Raw genomic sequence first — 26,371 nt, 5'->3', positions numbered from 1 at the left:
CATAGGAAGTTTTGGGAAGCTTTGTTAAACTCAGGCTGAGTACTTAAAGGTTCACTAGAGAGTAATGTATGCTATTGAACCTGATAGCTTTGGCTTGTGATCTTCTATGAAGGCCTGCTTTTTCACCTAGTTTTGCAATCGGGGATTTGCTGTGGCACAGAGGAGACAAGTGTCTTGTTTGAGTTCTCAGAGCACAAGTGTCTGGTTGGAAACATTCCCAGCAGTGATCTATCCATAGCCTTTTCTGTAACTGCTCAATAGTGCCACCAATGCGTATTTGGCAGCAAAGGAGTTATGATGACCTACATAAACTCCAGGATTTTTTAATGTCTCAAAAACACTTGAATATAGGGTAAAAACCAGTCATTTATAAACACTGGCTTGAAACAAAGCAATTGGATGCAACAGGACAGATTGGTGGATTGTCGGTTCCGAGTGTGCTGGCTTCCTAGGAGCTGCCAGCTGAGTTTTTAACAAACCTGCTGCTTCTGCCTGCTGACCCTGTAGCATCACTGCTGCTGCTTGGTAGCCAGTGACTGGTCCTGCACACCTACCTCACAGTACGGGAGTCTTGTCTCCTAAGACATTATCTTCCAGACCAAGATCTCCAGATTGTTGCTAGGCTTTGTTTACAAAAGACACCTGAACTGGCCCTACTGGCTGCTGCAGGTGTTGAATTGCCTCAGTGTTTTAGAGAAGGCTGTGCTCTACTGTAAGTACGTTCTCCAAAATAGTTCATGTGTATATTTTTGAACAAAATAAAAATGGCTCTGTCTTTTTTCGCATCTTAACAAAACTGTGGCTTGTTATTGAGTAAATTGAAGTATTTGAGTTAAAGCAAAAAAAAAAAAAAAAAAGCCAGCAAATAAAACTATTTGATTTCTCACTTCGTTCTGGCAGTAGATGCACATCTCTGTGCAAAGGGAAGACTCATGGTTGTGGTAAGCTCCAGACATGGCAGAATGTTCTGCGTTACAGGTGGATGAAATAAATTTCAGAGCTATCTGGCAATGAGCAGCATGGGACTGCTTGGCTGCCTTGAACTTTGCTTGTATAAACAAACTTCTCTCACAGGTTTCATTTCGAGGACTGTCCCAAAAGGATGCTAATTAAGTTTTCTACATTATTGTTTGGTGATCTTATTGTCCAAAATATTACATAATTAATGAGATTTAGACTCAAAGTTAAGGTAAGATCTCCATAGCAAAGTCCATGCTGATCAGAGATGTTCCAGCGTTAATTGTTAACAGAGGTGACCTTGCTCCTCAGCTGAGCTGCAAGGTTTGTTAGCTGAGCTCTGCTTACAGCACTCTCCTTGTTCAAGTGCTATTTCTGATGTCTCACAGCACCAACGTATTTAACTTAATAGATGTGACATGGAGGACCCGTAGCCTGAAATGTGCCGCTAGAACTTAGTTGGGACTGTTTGGATTACACTCACAAATATTACTTTGTATTTTCTCCAGATTTAATTTAATCTATTTAATAGATTCTGTTTAAACAGTGTGCTTGAATTAAAGGAAGGGGAAGAAACCAAACTAACTTTGATCTTTGAGTGCAACATCTGATATTATTTGGTTGTCCATGGCAACATGAGTATTGTGTTTTGGGTTTTTTTTTTATCCTCTTAATAGCTTCTGTCTTGAGTGCTGTTTCTAGAGCAAGCATGTATTTGTGTGTGCACCTGATTCACAAGAGTCACTCTTATGTTCCAGTTGTCTTAGGCTCTTGAGATTCTTGATTCATCTTGTCTACTGCCTTTACCTAATTTCTGTTTGTTTCTTGTGTGGCACTATCCATTTCCAAAACCTTGGGGAGGGGTTTTCTGCTGCAGCTATTGCTCTCATGTGTGAGTATTCAGTCTTGTTCCGTAATTGCTTGGTGAAGAGAGCTATCTCAGTTGTTGTTGAGGAAGCTGAGATGCTTTGAGGTATTGCAGATCAGAAGATGATTGCAGTTCTGTAAGAGTTCCTCTGTTCTCCAGTGTAACATAATGTTGTCTCTAACAGATGGAGCATTTTTGAAACTTCACGTAGGTGAATAGAAGTGCAGTAGGCTACATGAATCCACTATGTCCCTAATTATGTTGTTTTGTTAGAAAACTATATTTTAAAAAACTTTAGGAGTTCTCACATTTATTGAATCTATTTTAAATGAAATTAATTTCATTAATGAGGGTGATGTTTTCAGTCACGCTGTCACAGCGTGCTTAAGCCCAGGAGATAAATCTAAACGCAGGGAATGTGTCTTGAACGTGTTGTTAAGAGATGATCTGAATAGGCTGGTGCACGACCTATTGGTTAATGACCATGCAGTATTAGTCATGACCTTCTGCTTTGTCTGAGAGAACTAAATGTTTAATATTCATTCCATTTCTGAATCTGGAATTTCTGGAGACTGTAATTAGTTATGACTGTTATCTTTGGTAGGATTTTCAACTATTTCTATTTTGGATTTTATGGTCTGTTTCTGTCATTAGTCTGTTCTTGGGTGTTTGGGGGGTTTTCTTTGGTTTTTTTTGGCTGTGTTCCTTCCTAACTTGCTACAAAAACTTCATTACTAGACACTCAGGCCATGTCCAGTTGACCCATGTAGTCCCAACAGCTAAGATACCTTGCATTCTGTTGGAGTTGGATGATGTGCTTATGCATTTTGGGATGATGCATAATAATCTGACCAGGAGAGGTGACTGTAGAAAAAGAAGAGGAAAATAGGTGACCTCTTGCTAGCTTTAGGGAAAGAGCTGCTGGAAAGCAGGTATACTTTTAAGGGACTGCTTTTCTATTATGAGTCTCTCAAGAGCTGCGCAGCTTTAATTCTCGTTTAAAAGTTTTGGGATTGTTCTGCTGTTCCTGGTTTTATCCAGATACACAGAGCAATTTTGTCGTTGCTGCGCTGAATGATGCCATTTCAGTGCAGAGGTGTAGTAATTACTATTGTAGCTTGGGCAGGAAATGGCCAATGTATCACTACTATCTCTGCCAAACCCAAATTTGATTCCTCCTTTGTAGAGATGTAAAAGGAGCATGTGCGAACGCTCCAGTGCAGAGCAGATCTTACAGTATAGCTGAATGTAACTGAAGATCAGCACTACCTGCCAGATTTTATAGTGCGTGATACGTGATGGATCGCATGGAGACCAACTTACTGGAAGCTTGCTCTGTTGTACTGCTGGGGACTTTGAAATCAATCCTAATTGCCCAATTCAAGTGAGGAGGTTTTTATTCAGCAAAGACTTTAAGTGCAGTTTGTCTTTCCCTCCCTCTCCCACTTTTTATTTGTATAGGACATTCCTAGACTTACCACTTCCACCTTGGCTAGCCAAGCACTTGGAGTTGCTGACCACTGTAGCACTTATACATTTACCTGACCTCCACCAAATAGTCTCTTTTAGTGATATTTGCAGTGTCTTTCTTTTCTGGCCAAAAGAAAGCATGCACATATTATTTGTATTCTGTTTTTTGGTTTGTGCACCACTCAATAATTTTGCTAGAGTGGGGAAGTGGTGTGAATTTGGAAAGGGAGCATGAGTTGTGTGTTATCTCAACAAATTTTGTCTCTACGGGTAAAGGCCCAGTGAGGGTCAAAAAACCCCACCAACCTCTGGCAGACTAATTTGAAAAACTTGGTGTTCAAAATTTGACAATTATTACATGTAGAACTGAATTTTTAAAGATTTCTCTCTCTCTTTCTGTGCTGGTTCCAGCAAGTCTGTTCCTCTGCGGTCCCATGGCAAACAGTTGTGATAACTGCCACTTCTCAGCATATAAGAAGTTTTTTTTTTTTTTTTTAAAGCACTGAATATGTTATGCTACTAATGGCTTTGGATTAACTTGATTAAACGGAAACTAAGCAGTTACTCACTTAAAATGTGCTGAAGGTCTTGTTTGTAAACTCTCTTAGAGATTAATGGTGTATCTGATTTTAAGTAATTCTCCTATATCTAAGTGCTGAGGGAGACAGTAAAGTATCAAAATTAAGGAAAGCAGGTGAAAGCTGGTTTGTTTTGGAGAAAGGGAATGCATTCTGGCTTGAAGGAATGATTTTTTTTTTTTTATTTTTTAATTTTTTTTTAGACCTCAGTGCTTGGTATTAACACTGAAACTTTACGTATTTCAAATGCCATAGACTTACGTTACAATAAGGAGGTAACATGGCAGCAAAATGAGTTGGTGAAGTGAGTTAAGCTAGGCAAATAAAATAAAAGTTACCTTGTGGTAATGAAGTCTTGAATGTATGGGATTTTTTAAAGAGGTGGTTGAGAACTGTAATCTGCAGCATAACTGAATGTATCTTCTGAAGGAAAAAAACTGCTATTATTACGAAATCAGAACATGTAAATGTCTTTCAGCCTGAAGGAATGTTTAAAAAAATTCATTTTGAGAACTTGGAAGACAATCTGATGAGCATACGTGGAAATCTGCTCCATGGTACTTGTTAGGTTGGTAGAAGTTATTGGTTTACATGCTGATAAAATATCTTTTTCATAAGTGTTGCTACTGAACAAATCTAAGAACATTATAATTTGGTCTTGCAGCCTTTTCAGGAAATGTCCTGAATTATTGATGCCCCTGCCAAAGGAGCTAAGAGACACTATAATGGAACCACCTTTTGATGTCACATTTTCGTTGTGACAAGCTTACTATATAATGAAATCTTTAAATCTAAGATCATATTTTATTTTGGCTAAGATTGGCATTTATTTAGTTATAAGTGTGCTCTATTTCTAGGGGTTTTAGGAGAAAATTTTGAAAGTTGAAAATATTCTTGCCTAGGTACACAGCTGAGCATGGCAATTTACTGCAAGTCTCATTAGACATCAGTGTTTGCCTGTGTATGAGTTCAAGATGTGACTTGAATCAATGGCAGCTGGTTTACACTTGGCAAACAGATTCCTTTCATATTTGTGTATTAGTCAAAGTTGCTGAAGTTATTTGAATGTGCAGTCAATGAAACCTGTGCACAGAGTTCTGTGTAGACTTCAGACTACGTTGTCACAGGGATACCCACACTCATACTGTCTAGAACATGGGGCAATCACTGCACTTTACTTTTTAAAATTGGATTTGGAGGATGAACTAGTTAATGCAGCTAGTACTTGGCTTTTCTTTTGGTATATCTAATTGATATGTAAAAGATGAGGAAGGAATTCAAGCTGAAGATTAAGGAGTGAGTGTGCCTAAGAGAGCTCCAGCAATGTGATTTGCCCTCTGAACTCCTGACTGAAGCTCTAACCATAGTACATGTTTCTGGGCAGTGGTTTTGTCCCAGGGACCTCTGTCAGAAGAGACTCCCGCTCCAGCTCCTTGCACACTCGCACATGTCAGAGGTAACTCTCTCAGTAAGAGCGTGCGTTGCAAATATGCACAGTCCTGATTTATAACCCAGGTCTGGCTGAGCAGAGCTGTGCAAGTGCAGGTTAGGAGTCACTCAGATAACATAAATCCAGAACACTTGGGTCTGCCAGTTGGCTGATGTGAGGTGGGTGTTTTACAGCACATACTCCCTAAACTGCAAGGAAGAGATTGAAAACAATAGTTCATTCCTAGCCTTGCTGTAAACCCAGTTCTAATTGTGTGTACTGTGCTGTTGATGAAGCTTCTTGCTGCCTTTTTTTTTTTTTTTTTTTTTTTTTTTTTTTTTTTTTTTAGACTGTAGGTAGGGAAATTCACTTGAACTTAGATGAAATTCAAAGGTGATGCAAATAGTTACTTTTTGCATTCATTGACATTGTTACCTAGCTGAGAGGGAATTGCCTTTCTAGGATGTGTCTAGCTTTTCAGAAGCTTCTTAGCAGCCTAACAAAACCCTCACTCTCACTCATTTAAAGTGAAACATGGCAGTCTAAAATGAAATTAAGAAAAGGAATCAAATTTACTCTTTATGTTGTAGCCCTTTCTGTGTGTTTCAGAAAATGCACTCACCTGCTGCTGGCTAACTGGCAAACTGAACATCTACCCTAAGCATCTAGGTTATGAGTTTGCATGGAGCTGGGGAAAAGCAAGAGAGCACACATCTGTGCAGGGCAGGATGGAGCTGGTCTCTCTGTGCTGCAGTTTCTCAAGCCTCTTGAAACAGGGAGGTCTGCTCTTCTTCAGATGTCTTCCCCTGTGAAGGGGCGGGAGGAGTGTTGGCTGAGCTTGCCAGCGACGATAAGGGCTGCAGGTGGGAACCACGGTAAACACGCTGCGAGAATCACAGCCCTGCTTTCCCAGGAGTTACACGAGGCAGGGATGTACTTCTGTCGCTTGTTCTGTGGGAAGATTCTTCCCACTGGCAGCTAAGTGACACGCAAAGCAATCAAACTGTGGCTTTTCCAGCATTACTGATGTTCTGGCTTATAGTACTTGCTTCCGTTTTCAAAACTGAATTTGTCACCGTAGACAGGCTACTTCACTCTGAAAAATCTAAAATCTTCTCACAAGTGCTTCTTGTGTTGTAATAAACATATATAACATTCCTCTACAAGAGCTGCTGTCACACTTGCTTTTTTTCCCCATTGTTTATTCGATAGCCCACCAAACAGCATAGATGTCTTCTGAACAGATTAATGCAAAACTGGCAAATCAATTGGTAATGATTGGCTTCCATTAAATTCAGATTATTATCTTCTACGTACAGTATTCATGGCTGTATTACTGACTAACAAGGCTGTTGTTGGCTACAATGAAGTACACCACAAAATTGCTCTGATCTTAGACTTAAGCTGTAATCTGAGGCAGCTACCTTAAAACAAAGGAACTTAAGTCCATAAATAAACAGTAAGCAACATAAGCTTTTCAATAGCAGACAGCACGGAACTATGCAAATCCCACAGGACTAGATAATCTCTAACATAATTATGTAGTTCACTAAGTGCGTAAAATTTCCGAAGCTTAGCTCATGAATAAAACGGGATTGTTTGTGATGTGATTTCATAAAACAAACAAGGAAACTAAAGGCTCCAGAGGCTGCTTAAGGTTTTGCAGATGGGTTAATGGCTACTACTTAATTGTTTAAAGTATGTGTGTGTAGATACATGGCAATTGTAGAAAAACTGTCTAAGAGAGAAAGCTGTTATTAGATATATGCTGAGTTTCTTTACCAATATAGCTGTGTTTCCAACAGGTCACTCCTATAATCTTCTGTTAAAAATAGCCTTTAAATGTTGAGTGAGGCTTTTGCTGCTTATTCTGCTAGATAATACATGTTGCTAAGTATTTTCTGTCTGTTGTATTCTGATTGTGCTAATAAAGTGAGCATTGTCTGTGACATTCCTGGTTCTGCTTTGGTACTATTAACACATAGCTGTCCTGATCCCATCCATCCTGTCTAATTCTGCCACCTGAGGCAGCTGTGCCAATAGACACAAACAACACTTGCAGCAGTCTAGGGGGAAAAAAAAATACTCCCCCGAACATAGAGGGTGGAAGAAAGATAACAATCCCATACCCAAATACAGAAGGAATTACAGAAGCAGCAGCAAATGGTGATTTTGTTGAGTGTGTAGAAGGGAAGGCCCTTTGTGTGCCTGTTCCCTCTCACTTCTCTTCTACTGGAGCTTCCTGCAAAACAAAGGGTTTTCCTAGAGTCTCCTGCCTCAGCGTGGATCCCAGTGTAAGCTTTATTTTACTAAGTCTCTGACTCAAAGTGCCTAGAGAACGTGGAAAGTTGGGTGATGGGAGCCACAAAGTTGCCCAAGATGAGTATTCTGTGAAAAAAAAAATTCCCTTATAAAATAATAGAATCCTAGGATAGTTAGGGTTGTAAGGGACCTTTAAAAGGTCATCTGGTCCCAGCCCCCTGCAAGGAGCAGGAACATCTTCAACTCAGTCAGGCTGTTCAGAGCCCCGTCCAACCTTTTTTAGGCATATAATCTAAAAAATGGCTGAAGTGAGAGAGCATGGATCTCGGAGCCTTTTTAACCTTTAGTTACTCATCCTCACTAGACCACTGTGAGATTGGAGAGTTCTGTTTACCTTGCATGTTGGACTGGGAGCTGGATTATGAGGGCTAGCTACAATGTTCTCACCCACATGTACCAGGTTCCCCCTTGGCACTCCTCTGCTTTTCTGACCCCATACTGAGTCATCTGTGTTTAATGTGTAAGGAAGCAATTGAATTATTTTTATGGTTGCTGGTCTGAAATGAGTCAGTGCAGGGTCAAATATGTTGTGGAGCAGGGAAGGGACAGACTCACGCAGCCAGGGAGTGGAGTGGGAATCTGGCAGCCAGCAGCTGGCTGAGGTTGCTGTGGAGCCACAAACCAACCCCAGTGACTTCTCCAGGGTCACACAAGCTTCTGTCAGCAAGAAATTGAAATAATCTCTCTTGTGTTATAGGGTGCTGACCGCAGGTCTGTCACATGCAATAAGTGGTAGAAAGTGGCTTTAGATTTATTCTACTTGATTTTATTATTTGCTTAATGTATGAATTAATAGATGCATTCTGGTGTATGCCAAAATCCAAACGTACCAAGCTGGTCGTAACTGTAGATCTCACATGCAAGCTGGGTGCTTTCCGTGAGGAATTCATAGTTAATTCAGGTAACTTTTCCTTAGGAATGTGGTTTTTGGATAGACAGGGATCTGTCAACTACAGTGCGTTTATGTTTAAGGGCTACTGCCTTTTAATAAAGGTAGCTCAGGAATTAGTGTCTGAAACAAATCCTTATGAGGTATTATATTGCAAACTCTAAAAAATCAGTCAGTACATGGTTGCCTGATAACTCACACTGTCTGCAGTGTAACATTTTATCAATAGCTTAATGCAAAATTTAGAATGGAGTATTTCACTAATGCTGGACACACAAATTTCTTAACAGATTCAGAATTTTGAGCTATGTTCCTTATCATTAAGGCAGTGCTTAAGGGTCTGAGGGCAGAGCTTAGATCATGTATTCTGGCATCAACTTCTGTGCCTTATTTTTTGTTTGGATTTATTTAGGAAGGAATAAACTAGGAAACTTCTTTGAGTGAAGAGTTTAGAGCTCTGTGCTGACTATGAAACTGTCTGTTTCACTCCTGTGTTTTTAGTTTCTTTAGAAAAGGGGCTATCCAAAAAAATTCTGGATATGATTATATGTAACGTGCATTTTCTTTACACAGTACACTACAGTTAATTCCGTTTGAAGGGCTTTCTCCTAGCTCTTGCAAATTTTGTCGAGCTACTATTTGACTTTATTTCTCTGTATTTTTTTTTGTTAAAGTGACGATAGGAGTTCCCAAAACTTCATCCCAAATCTTCATTGAAACCAAAGAAATCTTGTTGCAGTTTAAAAAAAAAAAAAAAACAAAAAACCCAAACAAAAAAACCCGCACGATATTGGAGAAATCTGTCTCCAGTAGTCTAATATATTGTCTGATGTTCTTCTAGGAACAAATACATCATGTGGATTTTTACATAGGCAGATTTTTAGAGTTTTAATGGTTGGGTGTTAGCCACAAGGTTCATGTGACATGACGAATGTGGAACATCTGTGTACTGATGCACATCACTGTTCTAAAAGTAATTCCCACCACCACATGCATTGAATTAAATACAAGAATTTACCGAAAAAATAATTGGAAGAACACATTCTGTCAAATGCAATGGGAAAAGTCTGTTGTGCAAGCTTGTCAGAGCTCACTCATGCACTTATTCAGAGGTCTGCGTAATGTACTCTGTGCATTAGCTGTTGCCCCCTTTGGACTGGGAGAGTGGTATCATGCTTTCCTGGTCAGTGGCAAACTATTTTCTGGACAGAAATTACATTTTACCATAAGGAATTTCTCAATATAGGTCCTTGTCTGAGTGATGTATGGGCTGTATGTGAGGTAAGTAGCTGGCCGAGTTGGCATACTTGAATTGGAAATGAAGTGTAGCTGAGTGGCTTTGACCAGAATCTCTCATACTAAAATACGAATCTTGTTCGTAACTCTGCCTGAAATGACCTTACTTAGCAACCAATATCCTTGTAAATCCTGAGTGCTACTGTTTGACTTCATGCTATAACTGGAGTAAGAGTTTTTTTGCTATAAAATGACTGTGATGTAGGAAAGAAAAGCAATTCTTACAGGTAAGATTTGTCCTTTAGCATTCTGGACCAGTAGCTAGGAATCTAATTTCTTCTAGACTGCTTACCAAATTGCATGAAGGGTGCTGTACTTCACTACAACTCGTATATTTGGTGCTATCACCTCGATCTGACAAGAGCGGCTGCCAGGTTTGAGTTGCAGGACACAGTGCATCCAAAAAGCAGACTTCAGGATACAGATCATGGCTTATGTTGAGGTGGAATTCGTTGTTCAGGTTGCAAGAAGTTCACTGCTGTGCAGAAGGCAAGTGTGGTCAATACTAATAGTTGTCTTCCTAATGACTTGCATGTATTTCAGAAGTGGTCTGAAACTTTAGATGTTTAGGTTTAAACACATATTTGGTGGTTTGTTTTTTTTTTTTTTTAAGTAATGCAAAGCTTTTCTTTCAAATGTCATCATTACAGATGAGAGTTTATTGAATTCTGGTACTCACAGCTAGAAATTATCTTAAAAACTCAGTCCTTACCTTCTGTGTTATCTTCACAGACTAATTTGGGAGCACAAATGTAAAGGACTTTCTTTAGTTGATCTGAACTTAGTTTCAAACTATCTCTGAAATTATTTCCGAATACTTCCTTAAGACATTGAAATTATGATGGCTGTTTTCGTGCTGTGCATAACTCTTTTTGAATGTAGTATTTTTGAAGCTGTTAATATCTTCTTCGAAAGAGATTTCAGTTTATAAGAGCTTCTACTCTGGAGTGCATGTGAAAGCTCTTGTTCCAACATAGCTACATACACCTGCATTTCAGAGGTGCTGCGTACAGACATTGGAAAGTGAAAATGTCACTTCACTTGGAAACAGCCTCTGAATGATGCTCTGCTTTTAAAGGAGGCGTAAGAAATGGTCTGAAGTAAGGGAACATCTGAGATTTGTTGTCCAGAGTCAGGTGCTTAGGAGAAGTGTTTGAGCAGTAGGTAGAAGTGATATACAAGCAGTAAATAATTTGGGCATCTATTTTAATTGTCTTGTTCAGCAATGCTGTCTTAGTATTTGCTACACTTTCATTAAATAGTTTTTATCATAAAATTATAGTTAGCTCCCAAAAAAAAAAAAAGTAGATTCTTTAATCATTAAAGTGTGGGGGGAAGTTTTTGTTTGGGTTTTAAGTTAATAGTTTTGAAACTAACTTTATTTATTCGCTTTAAGAGCTGTTGGTCAAAACCAACCAGCCACTCTCCCACCCCAGTCTGCCAGGGCTCTCTAAGAGGCCACCTGTCCAGCTGACTGTGAGCCCTGGGTGGGTCTTCAGTGAGTGAGGACCCTTGAGGATTTCTGACATTTCCAGCAGACTCCTTGTCTTGAGTATTGGCTACAGTAAGCATATCTGAGTCAGCAGCTCTGTCCACATGCCCTCCGAAGGCCTGATACAGAACCTAGGCTGATCTGCTTGTGATCTGTCTGGTACAGGACTTGCCCGAGCTGAGTGTTTCCATTTGAAATGTTTTTCATCTGAGCTTTGTATAACTGTAGTTAGAAAACAATTCTGTACATCCAGAATGTTTAGGTGTTAAATTAAGCTGGTGTTCAAAGTAGTTAAATGCAGCTTTGATGTAAATTACTTTGTGTAAACACAGCAGTAGCTTCACATTAGAACAATTTAAGTTTTGCAGCTTCTTTTACCTGTGCTTCAGTTCTGTTAAACAACTGAGAGTAATCTTGCAAGGCCCTTCTGACTTCAGTCTGTTTTACTGCGTGAAAATGTCATTCAAAGTGCTGGAAAAATAATTTGATAATGTTTTCTAAGACTTTGAAGAGGCTTCTGATGCTTTGAGTCTTTATTACACTAGAGGTCAGCATATGACGGGAGCTTGGGAGGTGGTATAGAGTTTCTTGCAGAATCCTATTTCAGGAAATTTGGAACCAGATTCTAAGAGACACTGTAGTCTACTGCTGTGGAAAAAACTTCACATTAACATGTCTTATGACTTTCTTGGCTAAAGGGCTTTTTTGAGCTTCCTGCTTTCAATTCTCCTTGCTTAAGGAATATTTGGCAAGTATCAATAACAGCACTTTAATGTGGTAAGCATGGATACGCTTACTTAATTGTTCCAACGTGCACCTCAGACATTCATCTTGCATTGCAATAACACGACTTTTTGGTTCAGATACATTTCTATGTATATTTTTGTAAATAGCCATGCTATTTATAGGAGACATCCTTAACTTGTGCAGTGTACTTATTAAGGGCATAGTGGGAGAACTGCACGTGCACCCTCCTATTCTTAGTGTAGCTCTCAGCTTCCTGGGCACTGAGCTGGTAACTTCCAGGTGAATGGCTTCACTTCTGGGTGCTGAGGGATGCATAGCCAGGCATGGTTCTATCATGGTACTTGTAGAGATTGTCTCCTCAGCAGGTCTTCTTCAGTTCTCCAGAAAAGTAGTTTTTTAAACATCTGGAATGTGCAAAAGCTGATTGTTTCTGAAAACATCATTGGGCAGGGAGACTAGAAGAGTGGTCAAACTACAAGTGTTATGTCAGGTCAAAGGGGAGAAAAGTGCACTGCAGGAGAGTCCTGCTGACTGGAGCAGATGACGTCACAAATGACAATTCAAGTAAGATGGTGAAATAGGAAAAAATAACAGCAAGGTGGATTTGAGCTTTTGAATGTACTTTCTAAGAGAACTGGCTACAAACAAAAGTACCTGTATCCTGTTACTCTTGTGTAGAGTTCTTCAGAAACACCTGGAAGACAAGAAAAATAAGAATATAGGATGTTAAGAGTTTACAGGCTAGCATCAATATAGAGGGCAAGTGCGGGCATAGGGCTGAATTTTGCTGTTAAGTCATTGTCTAAGTGTTCAGGAGAGACCTGGACTGATTAAAGTCTTTGTGGCCTTTTATTTGATGGGGTAGAAGAGGGAGAGGAACTGTAAAAACATGACCAGCAGTCTGAAAATCTCCTTTGCTCTTGGCTGCTGCCCAGTATGCTTTATTACATGCCTCTGGAGCAGTAAGGATGACACCTCAGTTGGGAAGGAGGTATTAGACTCTGGTTTGATTGAAATCTCTGTGAGGATTCCTGGTTTCACAGGAAAGTTCTTACTCTCCTTTGCCTCTTTCCCAGGTTTTTCCAGGCTACATTTTTTTTCTTTTTTATTCTCTGTAAGAAATGAAGATGAACCAAAGCTTTGCAGAATGGGGCCTCATCAAAACATCTTTAAGTTTTGTGGTGTCAGGCCTCACTGGGTTAAGTTTGAAGAGCCTGAGAAAAGGTTGGCTTTGCAGAACTGATGTGGTGTGAGTTGTTAGGCAATAAATGAAACATCCTAAATATTTCTTTCCTTTTCCTGTCCTTTTGACATTGGAGGGATACAACCTTAATTTGTTTCAGTGAAACTCTTTAAAGTCTGTTCTGCATGTAAGAGCTCCAGAACAACGAGGGTTATTTTGAAGAGAAGCTGTTGTAGCTGTCCTATAGCCAGCCTAGTGAATAACCTGAGGGGGTCACTGCAGATTCTTGCAGAGGGGCCATGTTTCTGTCTCCTGTGCACATAGTTACAGTCTTTCCTGGTTCAGCTTCCAGGTGTTAAATTAGTCCAAATATTGATGTTATCTGCATCCAGAAGAATCTTTGTAGAAAAATCCAAAGTTTGATTATTCTCGTGGATCAAAAATTATGGACGTTTGTGGCCAAGCAGAAACAATAACCCACTAGCCCCTCTTTCTAATTCGTAATATCAAGTATCCAAATAATATTTTGATGCCTGTCTTTCCTTCATGAGGTACTGACTGATTCCAGGATCTATCTATTGTGTAATAAATCAGAGTCCATCAAAGAGGCAACAATTAATATTTGGAGTGTCTTTTCCTGCTTTTGTTCTAAACTCTCAGAATTTGGGAGTTATCAGATGGTTCAAGTGGCTTGCAGATACTTCTCAGATGAACTGGAGAGAGAGTGCAAAAAATTGCGGCCAAGGTAAATCTTTGAAAGGCTGGAGTTCAATTGCCAGCTCTCACATTTTCATTTCAATCTCAAATGTTCCCTGATAGGTGCTCTGTACTTCTTAGGCCTTGTGTTTGTCTCGTCATGTTTTCTTACCAAAACTTCTTGTAAGACTTCTGACACTTACAAGGCTGCGTAGAATATAGTGACACAGGCAAATATATAAAAAAAACCAAACCCAACTCTATCAAGATAGTTCAACTTACACCAGATGTTCCAGGTTGCTTTAAAAGGATGGACTTTGACAGGCTTCAAACCTGCAGGACTTCAAAACAGCAGCACCATGGTCTTCTCTCTCTTGTTCCAATACACAAATGTAGCATTTGCCGAAAAAGAAGAAATTATGGAATATGCTAGGGGAATAGTGGCAGTGCACATCAGGTTTAATGCGTGCTGTGCATTGGAAATATCACCTCTTGCCACCTCATAGTGGCTTCCAGGAAACCTGTGAAGTAGTTGACCAAAACTGTAGCTGGATTTAAAGTTCTTCATTTTCTGTCTTTTAAAAATGTTAATATGTAGAGTGAAGTAAGGTAGGAACAATAGAAGTAATCAGGTAGCGCTTAAGTTAAGTAGCAAGAAGGATTTCAGAAACTGAGCATTATGTGATGGTAGGGAAACTAGTTTATCTTTGTTTTGACTACCCCTTGCTGACCATCTTCTTTCTTCAACTTTCCTATCAGGCTGAAATGAGTCCTCACTCTTTTACTTTTCCAAATGCTCGTTTGAGATGAAGGAAAGTTGGAAGTGGGAAAACAATAGCATGTGGTTTACCATATTCTGGGAATTTTAGCTTAGTTTCCTGCCAGGAATACAAAGATAAATGTGGGTAGACTGTAAAAACTGGCTTAGTTAAAATGTGTGAACAGTTACATAACATTAGGGAGAAGACTGACTTGCTGCCTTATCTGTTCCCATGGACTCTAAGGTACTCTGTGTTTGGGGGTTTGTTTGTCTTCTAAAATAAGAATTTTTCCCAACTTGGGCAAAATTCCTCTCTTGTCTGTCTTTCTTTTCAATGAATTATTTTTGTTTTGCCCTCTTTTCTAGATGCTGTTATTAGTGTCTGACACATTCAGCAGCTGCAGTGGAAGCAGAGCAGTGACCTGACTGATCTTAACAGTTGTTGCTCTGATCACTTAGGATGTCATTACTTCATTTTCTGCCTCTTAGTAGATTAAAAAAAAAGGAAGTTTAATAAAGCAGTGAAAGTGAAAGCAGTATATTCGGTACCTAAAAAAGTATGCAGGTGAGCTGAACCTCACCCCACAAGAGTAAAAATGTTGGTTTTGCTACCAGCTATACTACAAGAGGGAGACAATAACCTGTTCAACAGCACAGACTTTCCTGGAGTCCAGGTCTGCACTGGAGAACTTCACCGCTCTGTGGAAAGAAACAACTCCATTTGTGTTACAGAACAGAATAACAAGCTCAGAGTAGTTTATTATTGTGGGTTTTTGAGTTCAGAGGATTGGCATCCTTAAGGACAATGTGGTGCTGGGATAATTCAACTAGTTTGAAACAACCTAACTTGGATACTGCATCAATATGAATCTCCACGTGGGCTAGGTCACCCTGCGGGAAAGTAATTGGTGTTACAGGCAGAGCCAGAGATTATTTGTATTTGCCAAAGAAGAAAATAAAAGCAGTTGTGGTTTGAGATGTGAGGATCAGAAATCAGGCCACATGGCAGATGTTGCCTACAGAGATGGACTTGCTTGGTAGGTCAGGTGCTTTCCACCAGGAAGGGGTCTCAGGTCTGTCTCCTGAATGCTGTGATTCTAGGAAGAGAGCTGGCTTTTCTGTTTGCATCCACTGATGTTTAAAATTAAAGATTTTGAGGGTAGTAGTCTTTTCGTAGATGCTGCTGTTTTGTTGTTGCCTTCAGTGCTGCTTAACTTTATCAAAAGGTGTGACAGACTACTTTCTTCAAGGTGATTAAGTCAAAGCTCGGCATTCTAGAGAAATTCAAGATGTGTCTCATGGTAAAGGCTCAGACTCCTGTAACTGAAGAGTCAAGTTCCTCAAGGCTCCTGGCAAACTTGCAAAACCTCTCTTTCCTTGTGAATAGGCATCAAAAGCTGGGCTTCAAAAAGTGCTGTTGCTTGTGGATACTGATCTTGTCTATATGAATGGGCAAGGTAGCAAGATACTCTGAACTGCTTCCTTCCCTGTAGTCACTCAGATCACCCTCTTTAAGCAACTGCCTGGTAGTTCTGAAGTTGTTTTCATACCCTGGGATGTGTATTTGTGGTTCTTAGCCATGCTTTTTTGTGTTTATTTCTTGCAGGAGGAGGACTGCCTTTTGGATTGTGAGCTGCTTGGACATGGTGATGCAGATCTGCCTAGAGAGTCAAGCCTGGATGGCTGGGATTTGAGGTGAGCCTGGGCTGGAAAATGAATGCAGATGTGAACCGTGAACTATGAGTTTGTTTCCCCACCGCCACCCCATTTTTTTTTTTTCTGGAGTTGTTTGTACCAAGCATTTAAAGAAGAATCAGTGTTTGCCTCCTAGTACATGTGTAGCACTAATAAAATGCAGTGACAGAATAGTTGAAATCCCAGAGTAGCCTTTAGGACCTTCAGAAAAGCTGAATGGTATTTAAATAACTAGGAAATGCTGCTGCTTTAAGAAGAAATTTTATTCGGTATGAAGATGACAATAGGAGTTCCCAAAACTTCATCTCAGTGTGCACTGAGAGGCAGGAGGCAGCTGAGATGGATCCCCTCTTCCAGTTCTTCTAGTATTCCCACTTCCAATTGTTGTACAATAAAATAGCTTCAGCCACTCTAGACTATGGAGAATTCTTTCAAATGTAACATTTTAATTAATTGTAAGTCTGTACCCAACCTGCCCATTGTTCATTTTGCAGGTGTTTGGTGATATATTTGCAGTTTGTATTTGATTCTGATTTTTCCAGTTCTTGGCTATGGGAAGGCATTTCCCTAACACAAATCAAGAACAACAGCGACCTTTTTTGTGTGTAAGTTTCTGTAGCAGGTTCTGTCAGTCATGTAAAGGCAGAGCTCCCAGAACTTGTGTAGTGCGTGGGATTAATCTTGCTGTTGGAGAATTGTGTAGTTTTTGCTAGTGGAGAGATGTGATTTCTTGGGCATGGTCAGGAAGATCTCACTGGTTTGCATCAGCAAAATAATAGGTAGGTGATCTATTGCTTAACTTTCCTGAAACAGAACTGATGTCTAATCTGCCTGGAAAGAGCTGTCATCCTACTGTTTCTCTCCCCACATGTAGCCTGTGTTTTTTCTCAGAGGTATGGTAGGCACTGTTTCAGTTGTTCTTCCAAAATTACGTGAGAACTGTTTTCCTTGCAACTTGCCATAGCTTCTGAAGGCTAGAGTGGAAGTTTGAATAAAAGCTTATTTTGCTGATTTTAACATCTGTTTTAAAAAAAAAAAAAAAAAACCAAACAAGGACAGTGCTTGCTCTTACACATGCTAGAGAGCTTGAAAAGATGTAAGGGCTCGCAGTAGAAAAGTGAAACCTGACCTGACCTAGATTCATGAAGATTCAGGTTTGGAGCATGGTCATAGGAAAAATGGATTGATTCTTGACAATTCTGAATTAAAGCATTTGTATAAAGTCTCCTCCAAAAATATTTAGAGCAAGCATGTTCATTCACATCATAGTTATTAGCTGTATACTTTCTGTGCAGTGAATAATTTAATGAAGGTGAGCAGAAGTAGCCTGTTCTTGCAAGACTAAAGCATGTGCTGAAAATGATGTGAACTATTCTGTGAATTTAGGTTTTTAAGAGTAAAATGTACTTAAATAACTTCTAGCAAAGACGTAAGTCAAGCCTCCAGAGAATTTCTTGCTGAACTTGCTTCTTAGTATATACCATCATGCAATAGTGTAACCTTCAGAAGATGATGCTATCAGACCATGTGAATGGGTATTCTGACTGTATTTTAAAAATATATAAATCAACAACTAAAATCCATGAGGATTATTTTAGTAGACAACTTAAACAACCAGAGATTGTTAATAGTACACAATTTACAGACTTAATGTGATTAAGATAAGACATAGCTTGAGAATGTCTGATAACTAAACCTCAGGGTATTTGGATATGTAATCTTTGGATGTACATGAACATGGTACATGATGTGCAGCTAGCAAAGCCAACACACTGTAAATTAAAGGAACAAAATAACTGTTCATAAAATATGTTTAGTGGCATGATATGAAAAGAGAGTATAAAGTGACTTACCTGATCGCACCCTGCACGTTTCCCAGCCTCTGAAGTCAACTGAGCAGTCTTACTCAGGTGCAACTCTAGCAACAGATTAGAAAGCTAGGTCATGACCTCCAGAATTTTCTTCCATCATGGAGTATATTCAGTAATTGCTTACTGAATATATTTTATAAGAAAGTTATGGGTACAGTAAATACTGCACAATATTTCAAGATGCTGTGGAAATGCTGTCAATAAGACTGTTCCCCTCTGCTATGGTTTGAATTCAACTACCTTTCTGAATACTTTATAAGCTGAATTATTAATGCTTGCACCATTAAAAAAAATGCCATACAGTACCTCACAATCTCTTACTCACCCAGAATGGTTTTTTTGCTGTTTTTAGAACAATTTACTTGAACTGTTGTGATTTATTGCCACAGAACTGGACTTCTTGCAAACTGGTAGTACTAGACTTCTTGCAAAAGCCAGACTTATGGGGAATGTCATCCTCCTGAAAGTGGTTTGCTCTTGTACAATGTACGATAATGCTTTTGTTGAAATGTGTGTGCTTGGCGTAGTACCTGTTGTGCCCAGTGTTCTCTGGCAGTATTATTCATGCTCAGTTTGCCTGAGGACGGAGTGTTAGTGTTGACTCAGCCTGCCATCTTGTGCAGAGTGGAGGTCTTCAGTTGTGCTTAAAAGTGTACAGCTCTTCACCTTCTACCTTGTTGGTAAAGACTAGTCTTTTGTAATTGTTTCCACAGGGTTCTGCTTAGACTTTGGGATTGCACTACTTGAAGACATGCTCAACTTTTTGTTGTTGTAGGCATTTTTTGTTTGTTTATCTAGGGCATTGGGGATTTTTAGTAAAGATGTTGCCAGGTGAAAAAAGGTGGAATAGGGAGAAAGCAAAAGCATCTTCCCTACTGCTGCATCTCTCTTGGCTTAGGCTGTTGCCAAATGTCCTTAGCTATGTAATTATAGTCAACAAAAGAGCATCCTGGCTATTTGAGTGTTGTAAACTTTGGATGAAACCACTGATCCGTTCAGTCTGACATAGTTTCTAACACTGTGTGCTTCTTTATGTAGTAAGACTTTTCCGGAGCAGCCTGTGAACTGGGGATGTTTCTTTCTAATTTCCATTCAGTGAAAGATTTTGAGTTTATTTCTAGGATCTGAATTACCCATGCCTCTTTCCAAAGCTTTTAGTGCAGTGTTGTGCTGACAATGTCAGAAATTCTCATCTTTAGAAATACTTTGTTTGCTCCAAACTGTAATGACTCAAGACTGTTAGTGAGAAATCATGCAAAGCAAGAGAAGGTCAAGAAACGTGAAAAGTGATGACTCAATTATACTGCTTTTGCTAATTTCTTTGAATGGTGAATTCTAATTTCATTGGCGGCTTTACAAACCTTGGTGTTCAAGACTTGCAACTGATACCTTTTCTAAAAACAGAGGAGAGGGAGCACTCTATTTATTTCAACAACCACAAGCAACACTTCCAAAATACACTTGTGGTTGTACCGTCGAGTTATGAATCTTAGGTTATCTAACGGTGACTAACATGGTGAGATAGTAGCCTAATATGTCCATGCTTTATTTAGAAAAGGTAGTTCTTATCAGAGATGAGGAACACCAATGTTTCATTCACTGTATTCGTTGAATCCCTAAGTACATATATAGAGTCTGTTGACAGTTCATGCTGCAAGATACAGAAACTTGCCTTTCAGGGTCCTACTGCAAATTCTTAAGGATTATGCAGGGCAGAAAGAAAAATCCACCTTCTATCCTTCCAGATGCACTTTTTAGGCTGTTCTGTGGTTTGATCAGAGTTAACAAAGAATTGTGATATCTGTTGATCAGATAGTTTCTTCACTTTTGTGGTGAGGTTTTTTAACACTGTATTATCTCACTGGAGTGGTAGTTCATAAACAAATTGTAACAGCTTTCTAAATTCTTCAGGCAGAGCCTAGATTATACCAGTCATTACCTTTAGAGGACCCTATAGGTTAAGAAAAAAATGACTTTTTCCTTACTGCAGAGTTTAATCTCTGGAGTCTAGGTGTTCTTCTTCAGTAAGACAGCAATCTTTTACTGTTCTGCATATTTAAAAGTAAAATGGAAGAGCACATCCTCCCTGACAAACTGGGAGATCCTCATTTTTAGGGGTATGTACAGTGTGCATTGAAGAGAAGCTGCGTTGGAGGGCATAAGCTTTGATACAAAACATGCTGCCTTGTTCCCATAGACAGCCAGTGCAGCTGAACTGGGGATTACTGGAGTCTGTGGGACTGTCCTCCCTCATTTGCCACCTTCTCATTGATTCAGAGCATGGGGAATCGTTTGGCCCTGTGGCAATAACAGCAACTGTCATATGCGTCTGATAGTGAAAGACTGAACCGTTTGTTCTCCCAGAAAGACAAAAAGGGTTGTTTGTGTGTTTGGTTGGGTTTTTTTAAGAAAAATAAAAAGTCCTCTGTGGTGGGTCATTTTAGGCTCTGGCAGAAACGTGAATGTGCTAAATGAGTGTGGTTCCCTAGCTGAGCCAATAGGGATGGCCAGGCACAGGCAACACTTTTATCCCACGGGAGGGAGGAGGGGTGAATGAGCTAGAAGATATAAGCTGAAACAAAGCCATGCTGTCCTTCTGAGTCATTCGCATACGCTGGATGGGTAAGGCTTCCTGCTTCCTGGGACACAGAAGTGGGGTCATGATTCTAACAATGGATGCTAGTAAGTCACTTTTTATTACATTTGTGTGTCTTTTTTTTTTTTCTGGGAACTCTCTCCTTCACCCCCCAGCTGAAAAGAAGATATCTGAAAACTGGGAAGCTGAATTGTTAAATAAACACGTGCTTACCCCAGATTTCCCAAGCTGTGTGCGCTGTACGCTGTATTACACTGGTGTTATTTCTTGGCTGTTACTCATTGAAGCATATATTCTCTCTTGCAGTGCAAGATGTTGGTATCAAAAGTGAGTCTGTTAGTTTGTACTTCTGTCTTAACTGGAGCAGAACCTGTGGTCTGAGAAGTCATGATAATTGAGGTGATAGTGTCTGGAAGATATGTGCTAGATCTTGTGCTTGTTGTAAAGAGCTAGTGGTGAACTAATGGCTTGGCTGTGGCTTCCTCTGCTCTGCGTTTATAGAAATTTTTTATTGAGGAGGAAGAGGGAGAAACTGCTGCAATTCCATGGTAGTCAGTTCTGCTTTTTGTGTTTGTAGCCAAGGAAGTCTATGTGAAAAGAGCATACAAAGCATTTTTTTTTAATTAGATGTGAAAGTGAAATATTTAACATAGTTCCTTGTGTGATAAGGAGGATGACTGCAAACAGTAAGATTCAGAGTGGTTTCTATAAAAGAAACAAGCAATCCCAGTCCTGCTCCTTGAAAGGGGGTGTGTTTCCATGTCATAACTCACATCCTTCAAATTCCACAATAATAAAAGACCTTGGATTTTAACTGGTTATGGATAGGGCATAAAGCACCAGTGGTTGTGCTCTGGCAGCATGCTCATGGCTGCTCTTTCTCTTACCACTTGCAAGCATGCCTGCTGCATTTTTAAGAGCTCTGTTGAACATTTGTCAGCAGTTGGCCCAGCTACTTTTTTTCACCATGGTGCAGAAGCATAAAGTGACAAGTTCTACAAGCCATGTTCAAAGTGATAAACTTACTCGGGCAGATCTTGCTGGTCTGTTTTATCTACTTGTCAAATGCTCAGTTTACTCCATGCTAATGAAAAGCTCACTGTCCCCTTGCATCTGAATTGATTCGGTTGGGCATTTGCTAGGGCCTAAAGGGAAGACTCCGTGTCTTCTTCCAGCTCTTTGACTTTTCTGAGGTTTACAGAGAGTGACCCAGCTGGGTTTTTCATGCACAATTTAGAGGAGATAGCAAACCACGTCATTTAACCCACCCACGCTTAGTTGAAGTTGCTTTGTCATCATCTGTGTAGGCAAGAATGAAACTAGTGACTTTTTCTGTGTTCAAGGTGTGTTACATGCCTAGATGACAAAATTTAGCACAAGCTCAGAGAGGAATAAGATAGCGTATGACTGACAATTTTCCATGACATGGAAGATGATGATTTTTTTATTTTATCCCTTTCATTAGAGTAGTTTCTGGAGGAGCTAAATTTCAGGCCCTTCTTAAAGCAGTTTGAATATTGGAATTAGCAGTCCCCTTCTCCCCCTGCTTGTATGAGAAGGACTGATGCCTAGATGGTAGATGTCATGCCCAGCATTACAGGAGGATGCCCTGGCAATGTTCAGGAGTTACGTGCTCCCAGGAGATATGGATCCAGGTTTTGCCCACAAGAGACTTCTTTCCCTTTGAAGTACCAGACTTCCTGTACTGTGCTGGAATAATTGAACTTTTTGTTTTGGAAAGACTGGGGACTTGTTAATAATATAGGGTTTAAAAAATATCTTTTATTTGTCTATACTTATGTACTTCCATTGTGTGCTGTTTCTTTGCACTGTGAGGTGAACCATAAAGATGATGATGCTGCTCACCTGTGCTTCACTGAATCCAAACCTGTTGGTTGTTTTTTTTTTTTTTTTTTTTTTTTTCCAGAACAGTGTCACTGCATTAATTTCTTAGGAATTGCTGTGCTGTAGTAGTCCTAGTGGTAATTTTCAGAGGTATACTGACGTGTATGGTTAGTAAACATACATTTTGGAAGTTCCTGGTTCCTTAAGAATTCTTAAATTCTAGTTCTCAGATTCTGTGTGGGAAAATGGTTCTAACTACCTGAAAGGAAACGCTGTAATACAAGGATCTGTAACTGAGTTCTAGCGCTTCTCAAGTGTATTTAAGTTACAAGAAAAATAGGCAAGCAGTTCAGTCCCTTATGCCTTAATCTGGGATGTGGATGGTGCTCTGTGAAGTTTATCTGTTTGGTTTCACCCACCTTTTAGCTTGCTGGTTTTGGAACTCTTTGCTTATTGCAAATTGTGTGTTTGCATTACAAGTCAGGGCTGATAATTTTTTTTTTAATGGGCATCAAATTATTAAGCTGTTTTTTTTTCAAGAGAGTAAAACTTCTGTTCCTGAAGGTAGTTGTAAGAATACTTGTGCATTTCTTCCAGATTTTTATTAAATGCATTTTATTCTGCTGCATTTGTCTTTGCAGCTTTTAATTCCTTGCAGGAGCAGGACTAAAATGTTTTTGACAGGAAGAGTAAAAAGGAGAGCGGCAAGACAGAGTTGACAGTGTAATTGGATTTGAAGCAGCTACAGGCTGGGACTGTTGCAACAGCTGATTTGATCCTTCTGAGTTTCAAGAGCTATTTATGGTAGATTAGCTGTATCAAAGCTCTACTGTTCCAACCATAAAAGGTTGGTCCTATGTGAAGTTGCCACACTGCATTTGGCTTAGTCCTCTGAGGTTGGAGAGCCTATAGCTTTTTATGAGGATAAATCTAGTGATGGATGGAAATACTAAAGGCAGACTAAGGAGCGACTTTGCCGAGGACTTCAGATGGCAGCGAACTCTTATAAAGGAGATTTTCACTAATAAATTTTTTGCTCTGATGTTTGGAATCAGCACTTGGATATAGCTCCTGCATATTTACTGCATTTGGTGAACGCATGCTTTTAGGAAAGCGCTGTTCTAAATTTATCTAACTTATCTGAATCATCTTGACTGCACATGTAGTTGCCAGCCCTGCGTGTTGATATTTGGTAACTTTTGTGAAGTCACTTTTCTGTTTTCTTAGTGAGTGAGTGTTAGGTCGTTTGGAAAGTAATCTTAGCTGAAGTGAGAAACTTGTCTGAAACAAGAATTATGAAATACCTGGCTAAAGAGAGCTTCAGGCGTTATCAGTAGCTATTTTGAGAAGACTCTGACCCCTTCTGCTGCATCTGTACCTTCTTTCTTTCCTCCCTTGTGTAAAGGCAGACAAGTGGATTTTTTTTACGTGATTCTGAAGTAAGTACCACCTCATTTGGAGAGCTTGCGCGCAGTTGCTAGAGCCAGTTATTTGAGAATATTTGCAGCTTTGTCAGGTTGAAATGTGAGTGGGTTAATTCCAGCCTGTGCATGCCAGTCATTCAGGCTTCCTTAAGGCATTTTGTGATTTTATTCTCGTGGTTTTGCTTAGAGGATGAGTTCATTCTGCTATGAATGGAAAGTCTTGTTGCTGGTTGGTTTGTTTCTTTTCCAGTTTTAATATGTTAACCTCAGCCACAGTACTACAAGCAGCTATAAGAACACTTCTATAGAAACAAAATTTTTCAGTAGTAATTTTCTCTTGTGTTTAAGAAGTTCTATAAACACATACTGATACTGTCTCATTGGATAACTGTTGTATTTTGAGACATGCCGTGTTCTGAAGAAAGCTTCCTCCAACTTCCCATTCTCTTATTTTTAAACAGTACTAAGACACCACAGGTGAAAGTTACTGGTAGTGTTTTACCCTTCTTGCCTGCAGCAGTTTCAGCTGTTAAAGGGGGGAGCATAAGGGGCAGGGGGGCAGGAAGAGGACGTTCCTTGCTTCAAGTATGTTCCAGGTATTGTATTTTAATCTCCAGAAACACAAGAATAGTGTACTTGCCAAGGAAAGAAAAATTATTTTTCAGTTGCTCTTTCAGGAACTAGCAATTTAAGACCATCTTCAGTTTTCTTTGGATTACAAATCTGTATTTGTCTGTCAAATGGATCTAGAATTTTAATTCTGATTCATGCAAACCTATGTTTTAGACTAGAGAATACCAGAAGACAGAACATGTCTGGAGAGTTACTGTTTAAAAACTACTTCACTAGTTTAGGGGAAGGAATATTTTATTGGAATAAAAAATGCAGACAGACCTTTTTAGATATACATTTAAATATTCACCTTTATCTGCATATCTTGCAGGAGATTGAATCCCTCTATCGGCAGAGGCAGTGTGAGGGTTAGGAAAAAAAATACCCCATCAGTATCCTCCTTCAGATAGCCTGTTAATTTTTGTCTTGGATTAGCAGATGTGTACTTCAGTTTGATACCTGACTTTAAAATGTTTTTACGTTGCTTCCAGTACAATTAGTATTTTTAATAGGCATCCTTTTTTTATATGATCTGATTTTTTTCCTTTTACTACTTGCATTTTAAAAAGCAAGTTAACATAAATTGCTCCACCATTTTATCATGCCTGTGTTGTGCTCCTGTAAACCTGTTAGAATGTCAATGCCTTAAAAGCCTTAAAACAGACCAAAAATACATCAGATATGGAAGTTACATGCCCCAGAGTCTGCATAGTAGCAGGAAGACACTGTTGGAGTTCCAAACTTGAGTTTCAGGCTCAAATGCACTAAGAGTGTCATGCAGGAAACATTTTGATTGATGAGAAGTAACAATATCGGCTCTTCTCAGTGCAGCAGATGCTTAAACTTGTTGGAACAGGTAAACTTTCCTTCCTGCTATCTCTGGGGGATTAGTTAATCAATTCAAGCATTAGTTCTACCTCTTTCAATGATGTTTTGTCTTGATTGCATTGCTAAATTACATTTTTGGCAAAAATTTCCAGTGGGAAGGCGGATTTCAAATTTCTAGGAGCTTTATTCAGAAGGACTAAAGCTTTGTAATTGGTATTTCTTTGCTAAATTCCTTATATTTGATAGTTTATATGATATAAAGGTAGTGGAGACAGGCAAGCAGTTTTAATCTAGCTGTGCCATTTTTATTTTTATACAGAGAAGAGAGATTACGCTATATGTGTTCATAGAGCTCCCCAAAACTCTGTAGTTGAGGAAAAGAGAGATGGCAGTACACATTTCTTCTTCATAGTGAGTCAGGATAGACTCGGAGATGATGGAGTTGAGCCATCTGTGACGAAGACATTACCAGAGAGGTTGAAGGAGAAGTCTTTTGGCAGTTTTCTGTGTGGAAAGGGTTCATAACACAGGATGAACCAAGGTTTCTCTCTTGTTTAAATTTTTATTGATGAAGTGGTATGAAAGCTTTTTATAGTGTCAGTGTATTTGTTTATGCAAAGCATTAAGACTGTAGAATTTGTAGTTTGTGTGTTTGTTGTTTTAAATCCAACATTGTCATTTTCCTTGTTTAGAACATGTTGACAAGACTGGCTCTTGTCTGTTGAAGCCTTTCGTGTAATGAACACAGGTTAAAATGGCACAAGCTTATTTAATTTAAATTACCATTGTCAGAGTTCATGTTTGTTCTGCAAC

General features: G+C 39.3%; 1 protein-coding gene across 20 annotated transcripts in view; it reads left to right on the top strand.

The window, feature by feature from the left end:
* Positions 1–26,371, top strand: part of SVIL (supervillin) — a 138,249-nt gene that overhangs the window by 12,675 nt on the left and 99,203 nt on the right. For all 20 annotated transcript variants that reach the window (XM_086742058.1, XM_086742061.1, XM_086742055.1 and 17 more), the window contains exon 2: positions 16,294–16,382. The gene's annotated coding sequence lies outside the window, so the exon portion shown is untranslated. The remainder of the gene's footprint in view (positions 1–16,293; positions 16,383–26,371) is intronic.

Source organism: Chlamydotis macqueenii, chromosome 2 (genome assembly GCF_036417535.1).
Source record: "Chlamydotis macqueenii isolate bChlMac1 chromosome 2, bChlMac1.mat, whole genome shotgun sequence".
NCBI classification, from domain to species: Eukaryota; Metazoa; Chordata; class Aves; order Otidiformes; family Otididae; genus Chlamydotis; species Chlamydotis macqueenii.
This window is presented reverse-complemented; position numbering and strand designations above follow the sequence as displayed.